Source organism: Notolabrus celidotus, chromosome 6 (genome assembly GCF_009762535.1).
Source record: "Notolabrus celidotus isolate fNotCel1 chromosome 6, fNotCel1.pri, whole genome shotgun sequence".
In the NCBI taxonomy this organism is placed as follows: domain Eukaryota; kingdom Metazoa; phylum Chordata; class Actinopteri; order Labriformes; family Labridae; genus Notolabrus; species Notolabrus celidotus.
This window is the reverse complement of record NC_048277.1, coordinates 20702053-20726611: the sequence shown is the minus strand read 5'-3', so window position 1 is coordinate 20726611 and position 24559 is coordinate 20702053. Positions and strand designations below refer to the sequence as shown.

At 38.6% G+C, this 24559-nt stretch overlaps 1 long non-coding RNA gene across 2 annotated transcripts in view; it reads left to right on the top strand.

Annotated features, from left to right (window-relative positions):
• The first annotated feature begins 1708 nt into the window (after window positions 1-1708).
• LOC117814333 overlaps window positions 1709-24559 on the top strand; it is a 45160-nt gene continuing 22309 nt past the window's right edge. The window contains exons 1-4 of one of the 2 annotated variants that reach the window (XR_004631560.1): window positions 1709-1939; window positions 4277-4339; window positions 4483-4543; window positions 8475-8621. This is a non-coding gene — a long non-coding RNA (uncharacterized LOC117814333). The remainder of the gene's footprint in view (window positions 1940-4276; window positions 4340-4482; window positions 4544-8474; window positions 8622-24559) is intronic. The other variant, XR_004631559.1, reaches the window with a different exon arrangement.

Genomic DNA, 24559 nt, shown 5'->3' with positions numbered 1-24559 from the left:
GTGGGGGGTGACAGAAAGTGGCAGCGCCTGATCTGGCCTGATCCAAGCCAAGTATAAGCTGTAGTGACTGTAATTTTCCCTCTGTAAGTATCCTGTTACAAGACATGTTGGGCTGAGGATTGCAGCAGCACACAGCCTTGAGCTGGTTGCTGGTTCCTGAGTCCCAAAGGAAACAACCAGAGGTTTCAGAGGTCACAATAATGGTTGTGCTTTCTTTGACCACTAGATGGGGCTAATGATCTTTCATATCTCCTTACATTTTTTCCAAGTTGATCATTTGTTTCTTAATCAGATCAAACAAATGCAATACTTTATCCCTGTTGTATTATGTTAGTGATTCCTGTTATGAAGAGGCAAGATACATATCTTTGTTAGTTTAACTTAAATTACTAAGCATAATGGTTAATTGCTTGGTAATCTGTGCCACACAGATTACCACAATATTTAACAATACATAGGCAATATGAAGACACAGCTCTACAGTTTTTCAACCTGCCTCATAATCTGTATGGTGAACAGGCTGAAAGGTATTTGCTCAGCATACACGGAGTAAAATTACAACAATAAAAAGCTCTCTTACAGCATCAAACACAGTGACGAGCTGAAACCATTGTCAGTTTACTGTGATGTCCATGTTTTGACATATTTTACCAGCCTGTGTATGCTACTGTTTTTATCTCATGAAGAACTTTGACCCAAACATTTCTACCAATAAAAGTTTTAAAATAATCTGATGTGAAAGATCTCCCTCCAGAAGTAAAGGTCCATTGCCAGGCTTCTGAAAAATGTCAATTTGTACATGACTGACTGAAGACTCCAGACTAAAAGGGTCTTTTCCATGTGCTACTCCAGGACATCCATCCTGGGCAATTTATTTATATCTTTTTGCAAAAACTGTGCAATCCGACCATTCTGTTGATCTCATGCATCCAGATAAAATTACTCTCACAAATGTAAGTGATCTATTTCAGAATCCTGGTTTGTTCATGGTTACTCAACCTATGGCCAGGATAAACCAAGAATGTTTTCCTGCAGGCCATAACACATATTAAAGGGGATAACTGACTGAAATGATCATACCTTTCTCCTGTCAACGACACATATAAAACACTTATTGCAGATGACTATATTTTTTAATTTTTAATATATTTTTTTAGTGATTTTTGTGATAGACAAATATGCAAAAGGAAAGTTAATACATTTGTACACAACACATGACACGGAACAGCGGAAAACCAATAGAAGGTATACTAGTAATAACATAATATAATAATGTAATAATAATATGATAGTAGCAATTGGAAAGTTGTCAGTTCAAAACTGAGGGGGTAAGGGAAGGAACAAGTAAAAGAAATAAATAAATACATAATAAATAAAGAGAGAGAGAGGAGAAAAAATAAAAATAAAAAACAGAAGAAGAAGGAGGGGCGCACACATGTACATACATGCAGGCACACACGCAGATGACTATTCTGAGTGGGATCCATAATGAGGCTGATTTGATCAATATCAAACATCTTCAGAAATAAAATACAATAAAAAACGTTTGTGAATGATTTTTAATTAAATTAACTGTGTTTATACTAGTCTCCATAATAGTAATAATTAGATAAAATACACAATTGTGCGTAAATTGCGTGATTGTTGTGGTCCAGCTAACGTTACGTTCGTTACGTAATGAACTTCCTGTTTACAAAGAACCTGATTGGTGAACTCAGACCGCGCATTTTAATGGGCCGAACTTCCAAGTAGCCGCTTGCAGTATGCAGTCTGGTTGCGGCTTATTCCTTGAGAAATATATGTTGAAGTAACTCTTTGGACTGTCACGGGTTGAATACAAAACAGACATGAAACTTGCTTGAACTTTCCAAAGGCCTAATCTGAAAGTGGGGAGGGTCTTGTGAGCGTGGGGCACCTGTACGTGCACAGGACAGTAATGGTAAGGACATTATCAAACATATTAACATTAGGTTTCACTAATGAACCGTTGTGTCGCATTCATTGTCAGAGGAAAGTCGTTGCCTGTATAGTTACCTGTTAGACAGAAGTGTTTAACTGTTTAGCTGGTATTAAAATGAGTCTAATTTCGCAGCTAGCTTAAATAAGGCTAAGTCATGATAACTTCAGGTAACATGACCAGGCCGGTTAGCTTGAAAGCTCACCTGGTTAAATCGAGCCTTAAATGGTTAGCTGGTACTCCTGTTGGCTGTTTTATGATGCAGGTAATTGTTTCATTGCTAACATTTTTCAGCATGTCATTAAAATCCCTGTCAACCTCCAGTATTGTAGTTTACTGTAAGCTTACACTAAATTAGTAAAGCAGTGTAATAATTAAAAGCTAGCTAATGACACCTACTGTAAATAGCTCTATTTGAAATGTGATATAGCTTACCTGTGTGAGCTATTTATGCAGGTGCTGTACTGCAGGGGTTCCCAAAGTGTGGGTCGGGACCCCCTGTGGGGTCGTGAGCAGTGTTGCCAGCTCCTTAGTGAACAAAGTAGCTATTGGCTGTCCTAAAAGTCGCTAAAAGTCGCTAAAAGTCGCTAAATCATTTAATCATCATCATTTAATTTGCATGATTGTTATAGTAATGGACGCTGTAGGACAGACGTGTAATATTGACGGCAAGACAAACACCCTAAATTTGTTTATAACTACACTTAGGAGCCGTCAATAAATCAAAGTAAAACATTACGTTTTTCAACCATAACATTTTCAAGATGTTTATTGTATACCATCTACATTAACAACCTAAATGGACAAAAAGAGACAGTAGGCGGGATCAGCCAGCAGTGTCTTCGTATGTGTGTGATACATTTGCAGTCTGGATGCTGTAGGATGAACTCCCCCTGCTCTGACTGCTGCTAGGAGGAACTCACAACAGCACCCACTGCTCGTTGAGTAAAGTAAGAACCATACATGCTTTCACGTCAGTCTCCAAAAGTCTCCATTTAACACCAGAAAAAATTGCTAGATTTGTCCCTAGTTGATTTTTTGAAAAAGAGGGGTCTGAAAACTCGCTAAATATAGAGATGAAGTCGCTAAGTTGGCAACACTGGTCGCGAGACACAAATGGGGGGTCGTGAGATGTCTTCCAGAATTTTTTTATTTTTTTTTAAGTTATCTAAAAATATCTATTATTATTTATTTTTGTTTAATTAGCTTGTTTTCTTATGTTTATATTCCTTTTTGGTTGTACTGTTAATTATGATTATTCCTTTATTATCATTATTATGTTTGTATTTTTTGTATTGATTTATTTTTTCTTGTCTTTGTTGGTTTTGTATTACTTATGTATAATTTGTTAACTTGTGGTGAACAAAGAAATACGGAAAAAATGCAACAAAAAGTTGAATGACAAAAGTTATCTAAAAATAGTACATTTTACCCAATTATTGTAAAAAAAATAGCGACAAAAATAGTAGCTAAACTTGAAATAAAACCTTGAAAATACAAAATGTAATTAGTTTTCTGCCTTTCTTTTTGTCAGATGACTCCTAAGTTTAGGATTAGTGAACAATTATCAATAGCATCAGTAGCAGTAGGTTAATTCATAACGCTACAGGAAACACAGCCACATGCTCATATATGTAGGCTAAATTTCTGCAGACCAGCTAAATGAAGCCACATTAAATCACTTTGAGGGACAGTGGGGTTAACCAGTCTAACATTTTGGGGGTCGTGGGCTGAAAAGTTTGGGAACCCCTGCTGTACTGCATGTGAATGTTCCAGCAGTACAATATTAGTGTTGTACTTTGGAAGGCAAAATTTTAAAACCAAACACTGTGTGTTTTTTGCATCTTTAAATAGTCTTCTATTTTTCACAGTTGATGTTCTGCAGCAAACAATGCACTGGAGAAAGATTAAGTTGATAACGCTTTCACTGACTCATCATATTATGCCTAACTGTTTAGTGCTTTACGTCATAGAAGACACTGGGGTATTTATCCTTTATGCCTCCACTAAGTAAAGTCATTTTGGTGTTTAGCCATGTGTCCAAACCACGCTATGGATTTCTACATTTTCAAGAACGTTGGTGGAAATGGCAAGGAGGTGTTTTTTTCTTAAACTTGCTGGTTAAGCTAATGATATTACAGGGATTGTGTTAAATGCTTTTGTGCTGCTAGTTCGTGTCAAGTTTGTGACACCAGGCTTTAAATATGGAAACTTTACAAAGCTTAACTACTGAAGAAGTTTGTCTTTTTCTATATGTTTATGAGCTTTAGTCTGGCAGAGCATGACATTGATTTTGATGCCTCTCTTTGATCAATACAGGTGTATTAACTGAAGGAAGATGATGACAGAGGCATGTCGAGCCACACAGGCAAAGTAGAACAGGTGAGACTTAAAACAAAACAGTAATGTTACTTAATACATGTTATGTCATTTGTCACAGCAACGTGTTTCTTTTTTTTCCTACTTAGTAAAGAATAATAGAAAAAGATCAAACATCAAAGAATGTCTCCCTCTTTGTCAAACAGGCGGCCGAGTTTCTGATGGGGAAAGATAAAAAGCACTCAGAGCAGCAGCAGAAGTGACGAGGTAAGTCGTACTGCGATCACTCAAAGCATGACATTACATTGATATAGTGACGGGCTATCTTGCGGAGCTTTTAGCATATGACTATTTGGATTGTGACATGTTCACTCCACAAACATTCAGGAAGGCACATTTTGGTATGGGAACTTTTCAAGTGCTTGTAGTTGTTGGTGTTGAAGACAGGGACATTGAAATGGCAGAGACTACTGGAAGTGAGACTGGATGTTGAATGCAATATTAAAAGAGGGACCAGTTGTTATGGGGAAATTGTAGTTGTCTGTATTGAGGAGCCTTTCACCCTTGTCAAATGTCCCAGCTGAAGGTAACTTGAAGGCGTTTTTCGACCGCAGGAACTTTACCCAGGAACTAGGGACTTTACTCCTGAACTACATGCGTTTCGACCAGAGGAACCAGGGTCTAAATTTAGTTCAGGGGTAGATAATCTCCCCCCAGAAAAGCCCTGCTTGGGGGGGGGGTATTTTTCAGTTGAACATTACTGTGTTTGCGGAGTTTACACAGTTGTTGAAACACAGAGGGAGTTCCTGGGAATGCATACTAGTTTAGTTTTTTATTAAGATTTAAAAATATTACTGAATATATTTTTTTCTCCATAAGTCTGGCCTGATTTGCACAATCTACCCAGGACTTCAGCCCGCAGTCGAAACGCAGACAACAATGGGGGCACAGGAACCTTTTAGTTCAGGGGAAAGTAGTTCTGGGGGCTAAAAGACCCCGGAACTCTTGGTCCAAACGCATCTTTAGATATTATGAACTCAGAGTCTTTGTGGTGAAATGTGTCACCTCCTCCGATCTAAAGGACTTCATGGACAAAACAAAAAAACAGTCTGAAGTTCTTGCATTCAAGTCTTGTTGTTGCTTTGTGTTGAGAGCTGACGTGGAGATTGTAGACATGCTAAAGGTTTCTGGTAGAGACTGTTGATAGCCATCTGACAACATGACCCTCTTTCTTCAAGCAACACACATGCTGTTTGTTCTGATTGCTGCTTTATATTGCAGTGAATGTTGCACATGAAACCTTGAGGGATGAAATCTGATTTGTGATCAGGGTATCAAAGTCAAATGCTAAAATGTGTTGCCAAACACACTCTGGTGGCTGTCAATGCAGCTGGGCCACCTGCCAAAGTCCAGTCTATCCGTGGTGTGGTTCTAAATGACCACTACTGATTTCAGCAGCTTGAGAAAAAGCTTTGTTTTATTATTTCTGTAAACATCTGTGAATGTAGCCTGCTTGCTTCTATAAAAAATGAGACAAACAAGGATGAGATTACAGCACTTGCACAAGATGTTTAAAGTCAATTGATAACTTTCTAATCAGAGGGGCAATTGTGATTTTTGCAAACAAAATAAGTGTCCCAATTTTAAGGTTTGAGTTCATGCTCATGCAACTGTTTTTCAGAAATTATTACAACACTAATGCCTTGTGTTCAAGGCAACCAATTTCCTTGTTGCTCTGTATTCCAAACTGAATGGAAGCATGGAAACATAGCTCCTTTTTTTATTTGTTATTATTGGACAATATGGCCTGATAATGTAATACATAACTGGTATTAGGTCATCAGAATGCTGCTGTATTGTCAGCCTTTATCAAAACCAACGGGAAACCTGAACAGGCTATTCATTAAGGATTTTTCTATTTCACTGTGAGTATAAGACATATAGGTAAAAACAATCAGAAAACGGTGTCATGAATGAGAGCCTATGATAACATTTATTTTGCTTAGGGATGTTAAGAAGCCACTTGTTTCTAAGTTGTTTAAATTCTTTCTGGTCGACTTACCCACAGTGTCTGTGGGTAAACTGGTTCGTTGAGTGTGTCTAATGTTGACAGAGCTAGCAGCACAAGCTTTCAGTCCTTCTTCTAGGTTATCATCTACATTTCAAGCACTAAATGTGTTTGTTTTAAAGCTGCTGTTGGTAGGAATGGTGTCAAAAATGTAATTTATTTTCTGCTGGGTTTGGAGAAAAGGTCATAATACCCATCGGTACTCATCGGTAAGTGAAGTAATTTGAGACTATCCTGAAATCTCTGCGTTTTCCAATGCCTATGTATAAAGCAATGTTATTATTCCCCTCATTCCCCTTACGACGGACCAATCATAGCTAATCTCCAATCCTCCGTTCTGATTGGTCGAGTGGCGGCTCCACTACGTCGCCCTGATTAGCTGGGAAGCCCCTACTTCCTCATAGAACGCGCACAACAATCTTTTGTGGTCAGGGTTACAGGAGCAGAGAGGGGAGGGGTAGTGTTGAAATTTGAAATATCTCTCAGAACTGATGTTTATATCATGACTACCAACAGCAGCTTTAATTTGCCATTTTTTAACAAATGTGTAACTTTTACACCAATTGTATAGTTGTTCTTAATGCTCTACAATTTAATTTACAGACTAAAACCATATCAATCGTTTAATCTCAGTGAAACCAAACCAAAGTGCATAGAATAAGCATTCTTCCGTGAATCAGATATCTTAATGCATCGTTAAATGGTTCTTTTGCAGTGAATGATAATTGCAGTATTTCTGTATCATGATATTATCATTATCCTGGGCCTGGTATCTCGCATCTTATCAAATTGTATCATGAGTCACTCAGCGTTTCAGCTGTGACTTCTGACAAATCACCCACGTCCCTAGTCTTGCTAACACTCCATGGTGTAATACATCCTGTGTTTAGCTTATTTTTATGAGTTGTTGTTAACTTGCTACCTTTTGTTTCAAATGGCATTTGCTGTGATTAGATGGATTGACTCCTCTGGCAGCTCCTGAACAACTTCATGTGCAACACAGTCACTCTCTGGACTGGTGTAGAAAAGAACCTGACCTACATGTTGCACATAAAAACCTTGAGGGATGAAATCTGATTTGTGATCAGGGTATCAAAGTCAAATGCTAAAATGTGTTGGCAAACACACTCTGGTGGCTGTCAATATAGCTGGGCCACCTGCCAAAGTCCAGTCGATTCGTGGTGTGGTGCTAAATGACCACTACTGATTTCAGCAGCTGGAGAAAAAGCTTTGTTTTATTATGTCTGTAAACATCTGTGAATGTAGCCTGCTTGCTTCTATAAAAAATGAGACAATCATGATTGCAGCACTTACATAAGATTTTTAAAGTCTATTGACAACTTTTTAATCATAAGTGTTCCAATTTTAAGGTTTGAGTTCATGCTCATGAAAAATGAGGATTCTTGGTTTTCATTTGTGAAGCTGATTTACTTCCATGATTGAGAAAAATGTGATGGATTTGGTCTTGATCTTTGTCAATGATGTTGCAAACTTGCTGATCCCAGTGGTTATATACTTGCATTTTATGAAAGACTTTGTATGTACTGTAGTGGCTATTTCACTTGGTCAACTTACAAAACTTAAATCTCTAATCAAAAACCGGCCACGGGGCACAGGGAGAGTGGATCTTACACAGTGTCCAAAAAAGTGTCAATGTTCAGCCAAGTGTGCATTCTTTTGGTGGTTTATTGTACAACAATATCCCCGTTGTCCGCCCCTCCTATCCATAGACTGTATAAATAATGGACGTAGTATCCGTGACGTCACCCATCTGTTCCTGAGAGCTGTTTTGAAGCCAATCAACGGCGGCAGCCATATTGGATATGCAGAACTCAACCAGGAATAGTGTGATATAAAGAGGTGGAGTTTGAGCCTCCTAGCCAACAGCTATGTGTTCCCGTCCGGGAGTCAAGTCAGTCATGTCCTTATTTGGGCAAAAACTTGTAATCTTAATATCTTCTGAACAGTCGCATAAAAAAAAAATTCACCCCCTGTACAGTGTGTGCCGATAGAGAGATTAGTTACGTAGAGCCAAGCCGTTTTTTGAACCAGGCTGTAAACATGTTTACTAATGCTGCAAAGATCGTCTTTTTTGAATTGGTGTCTATGTGGTTTCTGGTGTTTCTGCAGCCAGCCTCAAGCGGATTCTCGATGAATTGCAGTTTATAACACTTCCGCATGGGCTTCATACTTTGAGATCGGAGGTTGCCGCTTGCTCCTATGTTACCTGCTGATCTATAGAGACGTCACCCGGTGCAAAACTGTCAACCTATAAAAGTGAGTAACGAATATACAAATACCCCTATGGCATCAAAGTTAATTACCTTAAATTGAATAACAATAAATCAATCAATTGATTAAAGTAAAAATAATCAAATATATGAAACAATGTAAATAGCTCGAACATGTACATTATTTCTTATTGCATTTAATACATGTCTGAACTACAAGCTAGACTGGTTAAACATGAAGTTAATAGCAGTCATGCATATTCTAGTGTTCCTTTCCACATATGCATACCCACTCAGCCAGAAACCGCACATGACCTCCAGTTGACTCCTTTAACTAGACAGCAGAGTTGAATCCCTTTCAAATCTGGTTTGGTGTCAAAGGCTAGAAAACCAGTCTCATAATTAGAATAATCATTTAACAGTCATTGATATTATGTGTGTAAAACTGTCGTCTCTTTTAAACCCAGATTTTTTAGAAACTGCCTTTGTGATTGTATGTTCACGTGTCACCACAGCCACTGCGTTGAGCTACAGTGAACCTTTCTGTTTACTTCATTGTCTCATGTAGACAACCTTTGCACTTGAAAGAGCTGAAAGATAGTTAAGTTAATGTTGCCTTAGAGGATTTCATCATATCATTTACATTGCATTCAGATTCAGGGTGTAGCGCTGAACGATGATCAACAGAGCGGCATAATGTGCCATATTTCAGGGCCACTGAGCAGCTTGTCCAACTGACAGAGAGATAGGGAGAGAGAGATGAAGAGACTATAGAGTGAGAGAGAGAGGAAACAGAGTAAAAGAGGGAAAAGGGAAAGGAGGGAGGCAGGGACTGAGAAGTGGGGATAAAACACTGCATGCACATGTTGCCTGAAGAACAACAGAAAGGGCTTTGCTTTAAATGATTCAGAGCAAAGATTAAATATTTATTGAGGTGAAAGATTCATGTATGGCACATCTATGAACTCATTGCTGTTTATCCACATTAGATCATGTTCCAGTATCAAGAGTTCATTATAAAAATGTGAGATTTTTCCTTAAGAGAAACATGTTTGTTTTACATAATGCATGCACTAAAGTTGCCTTTTCAAAAGCAACATTTTAATCTTAATTGAACACAGTTTAGATGAATGAGTGGTTACAGCTTTGAATGTCCATAAACACGCTTCATAAAGGGAAATGCATGAATATCTTCATGTTTTTTCCCCTCAAACTTGAGGCTCAAGCATGTGAGGAGAGCTTGAATTCTCATCTAGTTTTTTTTTTCAGAACGTCGTGTTTTTAAAAGTGGTATTTTGTTGTTATTCTTTTCATTGTTATTGAATTGTTGACACAAGCCTGATTACACCCGATTGCCATACACTGTCAGAGACATTTGATTATTTGTCTTGCAAAAACTGGAGCATAAGAATTTTGTTTTGTCTGCTGGGTGGATGTCGAAACGAACCACAGGTGACGAGGGGTTTGTCTGAGAAATCGGCGGGGGTCCCACTGCAGTTGATGTGGGGAAACAAAATTAAATCCTTATGGCTCCGGGTCATGGGAACAGTTCAGATGTTTATTGATTAAATGTCAACTGCCCAGGTGAACGTGATTCACAACTCAGAGGGCCCTAATTCAACAATCCATCACCAATAGAGGTACGCTCAAAACAACACAACATCTCCACATGTTTGGATCTCTTGTATAACTCAAATGGGGCTCAAAACAATGAAATAGGACACTTTGTATGTAGTGTTATTCATTGTGTTGTCTATAGTTAGTAATGGTAACTATTGTTGATAGGGGTGTAACGATTCATCTACTACATCGATGTGTCGATTTACATTCCTATGATCCGACTACATCGATCTATGCTCGGCAAGTTGGCCTCCCGGACGACATATATCGATCTAACATCGTTTAAAAGGTAATAAATTGATGGTATCGATACTAGGAAATAACGCATTGGATTAAAGCATGGCAGACTTTATATGGATGTGGGTTTTTTGCACTTTTAGTGATAAAGACATTGAACATTACTCAATTCAGGCTGCCTGTCTGTGACGGCATCGCCACGCGCCATCAGACAACAAAACATAGCATGGCGGACGGCAGAGTAGAAGCCAGAGAGCCTGCAATTATCAAGCCACCATTGCGGTCCAGCGTGTGGAAACACTTTGGCTTTTGCAAAGACGGAGATGTTCTAAATAAGTCGCTTGCTGTTTGTAGGATATGTAAAGGTCAAGTAAAGTACCACGGCAAAAATTGAAATTGAAAATGTATTGAATATTGAAAATGAGAGCAGAAAAGGTTAACCTCATGTTAAATCAACCTGAAGTGTTTGTTGCACTTCATTCAGATAAAATGTGAATGCATTTGCCACTAATTGTTGTTTACTTGTTTGTTTATATCCATAATTAATTATACCTGATTCCCTGACAAGAAACAACAGGAATCTGGGACTGTCCAGTATCAGGGTTTTTATTTCAGTCACACTGGTTGAATTTGGCTAAAAAGTTACTGAATCGATTTCAAGTCACTGAATTGTTTCGGATCGTATCGTTCTAAATGAACCAATATGTCCTTTAATCATATCGGCAACCACGAATCATGATACGAATCGAATCATTGTTAAAAAAGAATCGTTGGAGTAATTTAAAGACTTCATGAGATCTGAATATATTGTCGACAGATATTATCAGCTCTTATTGGCTTGTCACAGATTAACCAGTGTCTGTATGCGTGTCCTGTGATCAAACATGACTTATAATATAGAACAAAAAATCTGATATGATGTTGTAAAGATATGAAAAATAACACAAAAAAACTTTGGTCATGTAAAAACCCCAAAAAGTTTGGATGACTCTGAAATGGTCTCATAAAGTAATTAGTCCTGCAGAGTGTGCTCCAGTTCCAGAGATTACAATACTCTAAGCACTGTCTGCAGGACACAGAGCAGAGCTTAGCAGCCAAGCACAGTCTGCGCTTGAATTGTTCCACAATGTAAATTTATTATTTGAATATATATATATTCAATATTCTTCAAACAAGTGTTTTGTTTACGAATGCAGCTTTCTTAGAGCCCTTGCATGGTCATATTTGTGTAAAATCCATACATAAGCCACATACGAATTTTCTGTTTTCATATTTGTTAAACAAATATTGTGTATTAGCTGCAATATTAATAAGCTGTTATTTTTTTATATCCCATTAAATCAGTATCTGTCAAAACAAACAAACAACAACATATGAGTCCCTATGCTCATTCATTTAAGCTGCTTTGATAAGCTAAGTGTTCAATTATAGCTTTTATCTTGTTTATCTTTAATGTGTCAAAGTGAACTTGGAACAAACAAGCCAAACAGGAGCATGTTTGTATAAAAATCTAATGTTTTTCTTCGTCATTGTTTACTTATTATAATGGTTTTTGGTGTTCTGTGTTGGAACAAAGAAGACATCAAATAGATCTGGGAACTTTCAATTGACACTTTTCAATATTTTTGGTTTGTCTCTCTAGTCTCGACAGTTGAGAGATAAATCAAAACCGAACAGTCAGCTTTTAGACATATTCCCAAAGATAGACTGAAAAGAATTCAATTGGATTTGAGACCACGCTGCCATAATTACGTCAGTATGTGATTAAATGTTTGACGACAAAGAAGCCATAAGCTCAAGCATGCTTCTGTGAGGACAGCATTGAGAGCAAACATCTGGCTCCAAAAGCAAACACCCTCATACATTAGAGTGGCGTGCCAATCATGGTGTATCTTGTGCTGCTATGAGTACAATTTCAGGCAAGGCAGGCCCTCAGCCAGGAGATGTGGGGGGAGCATTTCGCTGATAGGTTTAGTGCAATTGTAGTGGGGTATATTAATTTGGATCCCAAACCCTAAGGGTGACCCCTCACTTGAGAGAGGGGTCTGGCAGTCCTGGTCTTCATGCAGGCCATGAGCGTACAGTGACACATAACCTTGCCCTGTCACCACCCTCACCAATGTGTCAGCCAACATTACTGTGATTGACGTTGAGCCAGCACTCCAGCCCTATGAGATCTGAGGCTCTTTGTAACCTCGCCCCTAACTGTGTACCAGGGCTAGGACATTTGGGGCATGGTACTGGATCATGATGATTGTAGCCTCTACCTCTGTTAAACAAGGGCATAATCCTTTGTGACCTTGTTTAAGTGGGAGCTCTTTCCATAGTGTTATCTCAGCCAAAATCTGAATTGTCTTTGAAGTATCACTCTATAACAGTCTGATAAATAGAGAATATTGCTTTTGCACAATAAGAAATAAGTAATTTGTAAGTTCTCTGATTGACCAATACCAGTGACAGGTAGGGAACAAAAGAGTATACTTCTCCTCAGGCTTTATCATCCAATCCAATCCAACCCAATCCACTTCATTTCTATGGCACATTTTAAAAAAAACAATCAAGTTAGCAAAGTGCTGCACAGTGAGGTAAAATAAGTTAAAACAAACAGAACATAAAACGCTGTCAGAAAATACATTAGAATAAAGTAAAAGAATCATGATAAAACAAATTAAACACTTAAAAAATAAATAGAATGAAAACACTGTAGAGCAAACTAAAAATCCAATAAAAGAACAGACAGAGACAGAGACCACACAACTCTCATGCTGGGTTAAAAGCCAAGAAGTAAAAAAAATTTAACCCTCCTGTTATGTTGCGGGTCAAATTGACCCATTTTAATATAAAAAGAAAAGAAAAAAAAGTTAAAAGTATTATTTCGGATTTCTAATGTCATAGTAAATGAAAGGCTTAGTGGTATTCAGAGGTTCCCTCCATCTTAGGTAATATATGCCTTCCAAACCAGCTAAATACAGCATTAAAATCTGGGCAGCATGTGACAGAAGAGTCACGTGTTAATTTATCAACATCAATTCATAAAAAAACCCAACTCAAAATGTAAAATAAGTAAACAAAATCTAAGTCATGTAAACTATTGTATTTATATTAAGGGCGTTTCAATGTACATTAAATTTTTTTTTAACATTAATTTAATAAAAAATAAGTGAGTTACCCTCATTGAACCATGATCTGTGAGTTCATAATGAGATTTTTTGGGGTTTTGACACTTTTGGATCATAAATATGCCCCTCGTCAAGGAACATTATTGTTGTCCCTAAGAAACAAACATAATAGGAGGGTTAAGGACGGGATTTAAAAGTCGGGTAATGTTTGGGACATTCTAACATGGGTGGGTAGCTCGTTCCACAGTTTGGGGGCCACTGCAAAGAAGGCACGGCCACCCTGGTTTTCAGCCTGGTCTTAGGGACCACAAGAAGCTGCTGTCCTGTACACCTCAAAGACCTTGCAGGAGTGTAGCTTTGCTGGAGGTGGGTGATGTACTGTGGAACGATTCCATTTAAAGATTTAAAAAAACAATAAAATCTCAAAATGAATCCTAAGATGAACAGGGAGCCAGTGGAGGGAGGCAATGATGGGGGTTATGTGCTCTTGCTTACGGGTGCCAGTTAAAAAGCCGAGCAGCAGCATTCTGAACTAGCTGAAGGCGTGCCAGGGAGGCCTGGTTAACGCCTACATAAAGTGCATTAAAGTAGTCCAGTCGAGTCGAAATAAAAGCATGTATAACTGTCTCAAAATCATTGAAGGTAAAACTGATTTAATCTTAGATAAAAGCCTCAAATGGTAAAACAAGATTGGACGACGGAATTTAGCTATAATGTCCTGTATATGACACAAACTTAGCAGTTCAACTTTATGGTAGAGATGAGCTTAATGGAGCTCTGAGTCATTAGAAACCTCTGTTGAGGGGTTAATACATCAGAGTGCAAAATGCTGTATTACTTAAGTGTTTTGTAGCTCTGTGGTGCTGAGTGATTAGTCGCTTTACAATCCTGGGTGCTCACTGTTAGACTGTTACCATAAACAAAGGTGTTAAAAGTAAGGAAGAGTTTGTTGGTATTGGTTACTAACTTATCAGGATTATGTAAAGCCAAAGCCTGGGAAGAGGATTACTCTGGCTTAAAGCTAAATCTTGACCAATATCCATACTTCACATTCCGTTGACCATAGTCTGGCTTAAATACTGCTCCCCTGTTAAAGGCATAGCTCTCAAAGAAATGCGTATAGGATGATTAGATAAACTTTAAAAGCCAATGGTCTGACCAGTAAGGTGGAACTGCTTATGTGATATGATAGATTAAAGTGAATTATCGCTAAGCGTGGAGGGTCAATATACCATCAGGACAACAAACATCACTGTGTTGATACTATTGGGCAGCCCCACTATGTTAGGGTTCTTAATAGGGATGCACCGAAATAAAAATGATAGGCCGAAACCAAGTGGCAACCTCCGCTCTCAAACTATGACGCCCATGTGGAAACCACATAGACACCAATTCAAAAAGACGATCTTTGCATTATTAATAAACATGTTACAGCCTGGTTCAAAAAACGGCTTGGCTCTACGTAGCTAATTTCTCTAATTAGCACACACTGTACGGGGGGCTGAATTTTTTTCTAACCCGACGGTTCAGAAGATATTAAGGTTACAAGTTTTTGCCCAAATAAGGACATGACTGACTTGACTCCAGGATGGGAAACCATAGCTGTTGGCTAGGAGGCTCAACTCTGTCCCTTTACGTCACACTCTGCCTGGTTGATGTTCCGCATTCCAATATGGCTGCCGCCGTCGATTGGCTTCAAAACAGCGTTCAGGAACAGATGGGTGACGTCACGGATACCACGTCCATATTTTATACAGTCTATGGCCGAAACCGAAAAAAACTGAAAATGAGGGAAACCAAGGCTGAAAACCAAAACACTGAAATAAATTATTATGCCAATTAATAGTAGGGAGACCGGGGACAATTATAACACGGGTCAGTTGTAACACTTGCACTTGCTCAATCAGGAACAAGTTAGGAATCACCTGATTCACTCTGCACATGCTCAGTTTAGTTTGCAGCAAGTTTGTATAGCAGTTTGAACACACTTGGTTAAAAGTGCTCAAAGTTATAGACAGAAATGTCAAAATGTTACAACTGTCCCCGGTTCGGGTTCTCAGCATCCATCGCATACCAGATCATTTCTCGTGCACGCTGCTTTATTTATTCCCACATCCAAGTAATGATCTTTATAACGCAGATCAAGTACACTCGCGATGAAGTGCAGAGGATCCGAACAGATGTCAGTGAAACTTGTGCTGACAGACTCTAAGAGTGTACTTTTCATTGTTTCACTCCGTGGTCCGTCTCAACCTCTTTGCTTAGAAGACACTTTAGTGCTGCAATTAAAGGAATAACGGATGCAGACATGTTTGCCCTTATCCAGCGTACTGGCCGCAGTTTTTGCTTGCGTCATCACAACATGCTATTTCGGCCGTTGTTGTTTCGGTGATAAAGGTCTTTCGGCCGAAAAACCAAACATTTTTTAGTGGCCGAATTTTTGGTGCATCCTAGTTCTTAAACAATCAGCAGGTGAGAGTTGAAATTGCATTTGAATCCAAATCTTATGTATGATCAATCAGAAGCTTAGCTACCTTATGCTCGATGCATATTTAACCCACTTTTAGAAACAGTAGGTGAATGCAATTGAATTCTTTTCATCGTGGTCTGGTAAAGGAAACATTAAGTCCAGTTTAAATAATCTATAAGAAAAAGAAAAAATATATACCCAAAGCTGACAAATAATCTGTGGATCAGTATGAGAGCAGTACACTCCCTCATTGATAGAATACTCATTTTTATAATACTTCCTGCCTGTCAAAGTCCTCTTTTACCAAACTGGTATGCAAATACCCTGAAGGAAACATTGAGTTGAAAGGCTTCATGTAATGACTATGTTGGAAAAACACTCATCCTCTGAGATGGGAGTGACTTGTAATGCCTTGGTATCCTCAGTGTGAGTTCAACTGCAGTCACGGGCTCCACTACCTTTGCTTGTTTGATAGAAGTGTCAGTTTTCCCTTCGACCCATGGGATTTCAATAATGTATGCGAGTTTTGTTCAGGCACTGCCCTGTGGTTTATTCTTTAGTTGAACCACTACATGACTCACCGTTCCTGCCATTAAATCATCACTGTCAAAGGAGCGGAATGAGATGCATTGAAATATTAATTATTGTATGGGCTTTGCCTCTTTCTGCAGGAGTAGGACAGCTGTTTAAAAAGAAACAAAAATGCCATGAAGAAACCAGTGGAGACTACCTGAGATTGAGCCATGACAGTGATATGAAACTGTTAGGTTCAAAAGCAACTGGTTCACTTTACACTCCCAAACGAAATACATAGTTGGAGGAACAGTAAGGCTCAAGCAGAGAGCTTTGCTGCTTTGATACGTGGTGCATTTGAGTTTGACCGAATTAAATAAACTGCTGTGGAAAGTATTTTTGTATTAAATACTTAAATTGTCAAAAATAGACGCATATATCCCACAAATGATTTCAGTGTCTTTTTTTTTAAACGTTGTGACGAAATACACGGCCGATGTGCGGCTGATGTTCAGTGATCCCCGATGTGCTGTGAATGCAGGAAATACAATGCTGCTGAGCACTCACAGGGCTTGCGCTCTGTGTAGATTGACACTTAGTTACCATTTTGGAGTAGATGCTAGGTACGGGAGCTACAGACCTATGCGCGTAGGCTAAACCGTTGATTTGCTGCAGAAATGTAAGATAAGATAAGAATACTCCTTTATTCGTCCTACAACGGGGAAATTCATGGAGTTACAGCAGCAAACAAGAAGGTTGTACGTACAGACTTTCAACAAGAACATATATAGAAAAGAATGTCCATCAGAGACGACAGCTTGGGCAACAACTCCTCCCGTCAGCCACCACCTCACAGGGTCCAGGACTGAGCTGGCCTTCACCGTTAGTTCAGTCATTCCGCTCTCCTGTATTCCTGTCTGCCCATAGCAGGTGAAATCCTTCCCATGTGGCGTTCATGTTCGGTGTTAGCCTTGTTAGCATGATGCTACTCTGGTGCTGGGTTAGCCCGTCCACCTCATCGTAGATAGATCTACAGTCCCCATAACGGTGGGTGGAAGGACAGGTCGATGTCGTCTTTTTAGCTTGCACCTCAATACAAGCACGCCATCCTAGCCTCCTACTCCTCAGCTCACAGGGAACATCGGGCCTGGCATCGTTTAGCATCGACATGCTACAGGCTGCTAACAGCTGATCTCATATGTAAACAATGCGACAATGGTTAAATGTAGGATCTCCGGACACAGACAGGAACAAAAATAGTAAAAACACCACTGCAAACGTAGCCAGTTTGGTGTCTATGGCCAACAAATGAGTCATTAAATGTCATGAAAGGCTCCAAATACAAAGATAACTAAACAGATATGAAAAAAAGTCAAAAAAAGAACAACAAAGAGAGAGCTGCTGCAACAAGCAGCCACTCGAGCGGCGCTAACCAGGCTTTAGAGCAACCGACACATACTCCCAACATCAGAGTAATTATGTTTGCTGCCACAGTGCTTTATGGCAAAACACTACTTGAATACTGAATTTTCAGAATATCAGTGCCAAATTATAACTTTGAGTCCCCCGCTATCAGTCTTATATAGATTTAAAAAAATAGAGTAATGTAAAAATGGTTGCATATAAGTGGTTGGCCAGAAATATACCATGATGATCCGCGCAGGCATCGTCTATGTGTGGGAAATTCTGTACAGTTCATACATGTATTTGTATAATGTGTTTACTTTAGACTAGGGGCATGAGTTGTGAAATGTCATTAAATAATTCCAAACCAATACATCTAAAGAGCACCATAAAGAACCAACCTTTCCTCATTTAAGAAAATAAAAGCTCAATTTCAGGACTCTCTGGTGACATGAAGGAAAGAATATAGAGTTGATAGATGCATAGATTCTCAAACTGTTTGTGCATGAGTGAAACCTTTGTAACGCAAGCTTGCTAATGACCTCTGATTGAACCACAGTGAAGATAGAAAGAGCAACACGGGGGAGGGGTGATAAAGAGCTAAATATACATGTATGTATAGTAGCTCTGCCTGTAGGCAAACGCTAATGACTGACCCAAAAGACCACATTTTACATAGCTAGAGATAAATAGATTTCTGATTGATCCACAGGGGTACCAGTGGATTCAAATATCTTTAAGGATAATAATACTTTATTTTTTTTTTATAGGAAGAACGAATGACCTCATGACAATACCTCAAAGTGTTTTCTGCTTGTTGCATCATTAACAAAGATAGTGGCACTCACCTCTCAGTTCAAATGATCTATATTTTACAATTCAGTGAAGAGCAGAAGTTTATTAACCTCTGTAGAGGATGCCACGGCCTCTTGATGAAGTATATCTACTCTTCATTTGGTGGTCATCCACAGGGAAAGAGAACAATTAGGCCAAAGAAAAAAAAGGATATGGTCAACATCAGGAAACAATGCATCTGTTTCCAACTGTGCTGCCCCTTCGCCACTGTTCCAAGAAGACAATAAAAGAAGACAGGCAAAACCGGGAGTCAAATCGAAGGTTAATTGGAGCCAGGAAAATGTCAACCAATTTTACCGATCAGCCACAAGGGATATGCAGCCCTTGGTGAACAAGATGCTGGTGTATCTGCGGAGTATATTAGCTTCCTTTCCATAATGGCCTCCTGAAGAGAGTGATGATGACATCTTTTCAGCACTCTGTTTGCCCTCAAAGCATTTGCGTGTGCACCGAAGACAAAAGTGAGAGGGTGTGTGTTTGAATCTGTGTATATCTATGGATGTGTTTTATGCTACATGCCAAAATCAGCATAGCTATTGGGATGCAAGCTCTCTGGGAGACGACAGGTGTTGGCACCAGATCTCTGACACCTCTGTGGTCATGACATATCCATCACCTCCAGTTAGTTTTACCACAACAAAAGGTGCTTTGACAAACAGCATTTTGGACCTGTTATGCCATAAATATGACAAATGTAAAAGTGAAAATAAAGTGCACTTCATTGTGCACCTCAAGGCTTTCTAGCTGCTTTATAAAGCTTTCATTACAACCGCTTTTGAGAAATCGTAGATGTGAATTTAGCTGCTTGTGCCAGTGTTTGTGAATGATTATTACAGCATCCTTCACTGAAATTGAATTCTCCAAAGGAAAGATTGATAAGGAACTTTAAAGCTATAATGGAAAGGAAATGAAGAATGCACTTTTTTAAGGTTAACCTGAGTGAAAATGTCACATTGGCAGTTTACAGAGGAAATTGGCCGGTCCTTCAGTCCAAAAATAAAAGGGGTTGCCACAAAGGATTTTTTTTTTTTTTTTACCACAAATGCGCCCCCCCCAAACACACACTCACAAAGACTTTAGGGTTTACATTTTTTGTGACCTGAACCAATATTGTGTTAAAATACCTAAGTTTGGCTTCCTGTTTTTGAATAACATTTCACATCATTCCTCTTGTTTATTATTATTATTAGCTTAGTTAGAGATGGGGACTGGAAAAATACCAACCCTCTAAATTAACATTAACATGTGTTTTTGATAGGGATACAAGATATTATCGGCACATTATCGTCCGATATTGGCTTAAAAATGAACTGTTGGACATCGGCAAACTAGACGATATCCACCGATATAATTAACCGATAAAATGATTGGCTGCTGCATGTTGGGCTCATGTTTTAAGTTAAATTTGAATTTAAGCAGCAGTCTGTAAGGTACATGTAGCTGACTAGTTTAGGCACATTTACTGTCAAAGAGCAAACCATTCATTTAATTTGGGTTTAATTAATTTAAATATCGGTATCGGTAATCAGCTAAATGAGTTGTAAAATATCGGATATCGGCAAAAACCCCAATATCGTGCATCCCTAGTTTTTTACTATTTCCCTGTCACTGTTGTTAATTAAACTGATTAGCTCTTGCACTTGAATGTATGTTTCCACCTTACTGAGCTGTGCTCTGCAGTACTTGGAGTGACCCATGCCATCACAAGCATTAAATCATGCTGTCACATCCTATAGTCTTTTTAGTGCCTTTGACAAAGGGCAACTTAGCCTTGATCTTCCACACAGGACTACAGAGACTAATGATAATAAAAAGGATTACTCTTGGTATAAGAAAAGGTGCTGTAGTCCAGTCTTAATTGGTGAGCTCCCTTGCTAAGTTGATCTAGTCTTGAGGCTGCCAGTTAGTGAACTGGTCAATTAATCTTCTCTCTCTCATAATGAGGTGGGGGATTTCAGACGGGCTGGTCCTTCCCACAAAGACAGACAATGTGCCCAAAGGATCTTCTGTCCCTGCACCAAGTGACCTGACAATTAAAAAATGTACCTCCCTTCTTCCCCCTCCTCACCAGGTGGCAAATTGGTCTGACCCAGCCTCATATCAAAAGGACTAACCATGACTTCAAACCGACTTCACAGGCACAAAAAGAGGGGAAAGGGCATTATCCTCCATGAAATAAGATTGTTGTATTACGACTTTTTGCCCCACATCTTCCTGCCCTCCTCATTTTGTGGTAAATGAAAAGAGACTTGTTGGGTCCTCCCTGCTGTGTGTCACAAAGGTTACGCTCTCACAGGAAAAGAACGTGTTGTAGCTTGACATTAATTTGATGATGCAGATGTGACATTGGAATAAGCTTAATGTTTAGGGTTAAATGTGCTTGACCTTGCATTGTCAGAGGCTTTAAATCTATTTAGTGAGAATAGCCGAAAGAGAAGAGCCTGTCAACATCAGAGACAAACTAGAAAGCAGTTAGATATCCTTCACCTTTACAGCCTTTTGTATCTGTCTGTCTGTATATCTATTTATCTATATGACTGTCCTCTAATAAGATGTTTATCCATGCATAAACAATTATCTTTATTTAAATTTGCATTGTAAAACTGTGTTTCTAAAAAATAATGTGCAGTTTTTAAGAATGGAAAACCAGCTTCCCAAAACCAGCACTTGAAGATAGGTTGGGTTTCACTAAGACACCAGTTTGCTAATGGTCTCAAAAGTCAGATAAATTGAGGAACTGCACTGTCAACACAGGAAAGTGTTAGTTGAAAGATCATACAGCTTTAAATAGAAAGACCTGCTGTGGATAAACTAGGTAACAGGATAGGACATCAGTGATGGGCTGATACTTTGGCTATTTAAAGCTCAGTTTGGCAAACCAATGCTTGAGATTGGGCTTTTGGCTGAAGGCCTCCAGGGAATAGTTTGGCTAAGTGGCTTAGTATTTTGTTGACTTCGCTGATGGTCTAAGAAATCCAACAAAATACTATCAACTAAATATGCTGAACTTATAATACACCAAATGCTGACATTAACATTCAAATACTCTTTGGGATGTTAAAGATGTAATGTACACAGGGTTGAAAAATTCCGGGAATTTTCAAAGTTGGAAACTTTCCATGGGAATTAATGGGAATTAACGGGAATAAACCTGGAATTTACAAAATTGAACGTTGGCTCTTAATAGGGAACTTAAATATAGTTGGGGAAAATATATGTTAGCATTATCCTGACTAAAACAACTAGATTTCATGTACAGTTGAATATCTATACTATTCCTCAATCACATGCACATAGCACACTGCTTACTGCAGGGCTATTGAGGCCACGCCCCCAACATGCACTTTTTAGAGAGGGGCTCTTTTCATTTAACATTTAGAATGAACTTTGTTGGGATTGCATTTTTGTTAATTTTTGAATGGGTTGGGTCGGGGGGATGAGCAATATTTAGCTCAACATTCCTGTTTTTGTTCTTCAATGGAAGAACTGATTTTTCAATAGCATTTCTAACACTTGATAAAGTTCTACTTACAAATAAATCTGTTTTCATTTATTATTTTGGACGGATGTCTGATTTAACAAAACAAATATTTACGCTTGGATATGATACCTTTCCATTAAATTATCCTCAATTCCCAGTTAATTCCCATACATTTCCATAAATTCCCATAATTCCCATGGTTTCCATTTTCCAAAATTCCCCAGCTTAACTTCCCATGGAAATTTACCGGAAACTTTCCGAGCGACTGCTGCTACTCTGGACTCCATTGTATCAGAGAAAGTTGATCCACAAGATGAGGGAAAGGCAGTATGTATGCCCCATTGAAGTCTCCTTTTTTAACCACTAAAATAGGCAGGTGGGTTCCCCGTTTATTTTGATGCTAAGTCAAAGCAACATGTTGGTTATTAGCATAAATTCACTGGTACGCTAATATCCAAATTCTCTCTGGTGGGTGAAATTTAGCATCATGCTTTGTCCTATTATTCAAATATTAAAAATGATAGAGGTAGAATGACATCTCCTCTATTCAGTAACACACACATTGCATGTCCTCTCTGTCTCAAAGACCAAAAGTGAGCCTCAAATCTGCTGGAGTAAGCAGGTATGCCCTCTAGGCAAAGACATTGTCAAAAGGACAACTTGAATTCAGTCGTTTCTTACGTAAAAAAGTTTGACTTTCAGGAGATGACTTCTACATCTCAGATGCCAAACTTTGTTACTAACAATTAGAGGACTGAGACTATATACCTCATGAGAGCCAGACCCAGACAAATGCACATTACGATGCATTGCCAATTCAAGCTGCTCTTAAAAGTCTGTTAATGAATTTTAATTTTGTAGCTAAATCATCAGAAAACAATGGTTGGCTGCCTGGATGTAGCAAAAAAAAACAACCAAAAAAACATGGCCCTGTACATTAATATTCTCCATGGGTTCCTTCTAGGCTGTATTAACAGCATTAATGAACAATACAAACAAAAGAATACGTGTTTCTCCTAATGTTATCTTACAAACAAACCTTTATCGGAAATGCTTTGAACACACAAAGAGATTCAGTCTTGCTCTGGGTTACAAAGAGTTCCGCTTTAAGTCTCAGTGAGTCAGTCTTCTGGTTTCACTTCAGTGGCCAACCATTAAGGTTACTGATGACATTGTTTAAGTTCACTGTTGAGTGTCAGTAGCCACAATCCTCATTGATCCATGACTTTATCAGGGGCTGCCATGCAGAACGGTGGAACACACCAGGAATTAGTCCACTCACTGCCTCAACCTGGTTATTTGACCCCTGACATTTGACATTTTTTACTAGAAACCAAATACCAACTGAAATTTCATGTCCTGTTTTAGTGTAAAATATCCTTGAATTAATTTTAAGAAGCCTTTGCTCAAGTCCTTTTATCCAAAACTAAAACAAGTGCCATATTTACCAATGACTACAATAGTAGAATCTCTGACTTCAAACCATGATAATGTTATGGATATTAGGTAGTATGCTACCTCTTTCCCCACTGCTGCAATGCTGATGTGATAAAAATGGGCCCCTTTCATTGTGTATTGCAAGAAGCTGTGTCATTGCACAAAGCTGTGTTACACAGCGATGTGGACCAGGCGGGTGGTGCCACTTTCTAACAGTTTTTCTCCCTCACTAGGTCATCAAAGAAAACAGTGGTATACTATTAAGTTAATAAACCTTGTCAAGTGGCCGTGGGCCGTGGGTCTGTACCTCATAACTGACAACAATACAGCACACAGAGCTTGACTACCATACCTGTAGCTAGTGGGATTTCACACTCTACATGATAAAATAGATGGTTCTACAAAGAGTTACAGCAGCACAGAAAAACTGTATGTTGTGGACTCTGCTGAACACAATGGGAATCATCATGCAGGAAGACAGTTAAAATATTTTTTTCTAAAGTAAAGTTATTAAAGTATATTAAAGTATTACAAAATACAAGATACAAACAGAACAGAAGAACACACAACACATGGGGAAAAACAACTCATGCGTAACACGTATACATGAGTAACAACAGTGAGCGTAAGTCTTTAAAAGAAAACAGACTGGTTGGGTTTATAGGATGTTGATGAAATTAGATTCTGTGTTATTGTGTGTGTGTGTATTTGTGTGTGCATGCATCACTTTAAACCTTTCTAAAAAAAACGCTGACCAAGCCAGAAACCTGGGTGTAGTCATGGACTAAGTCGTCCTTCTATCACTTAAATAATGTTTCAAGGATTGAAACATTATTTAAGAAAAAACT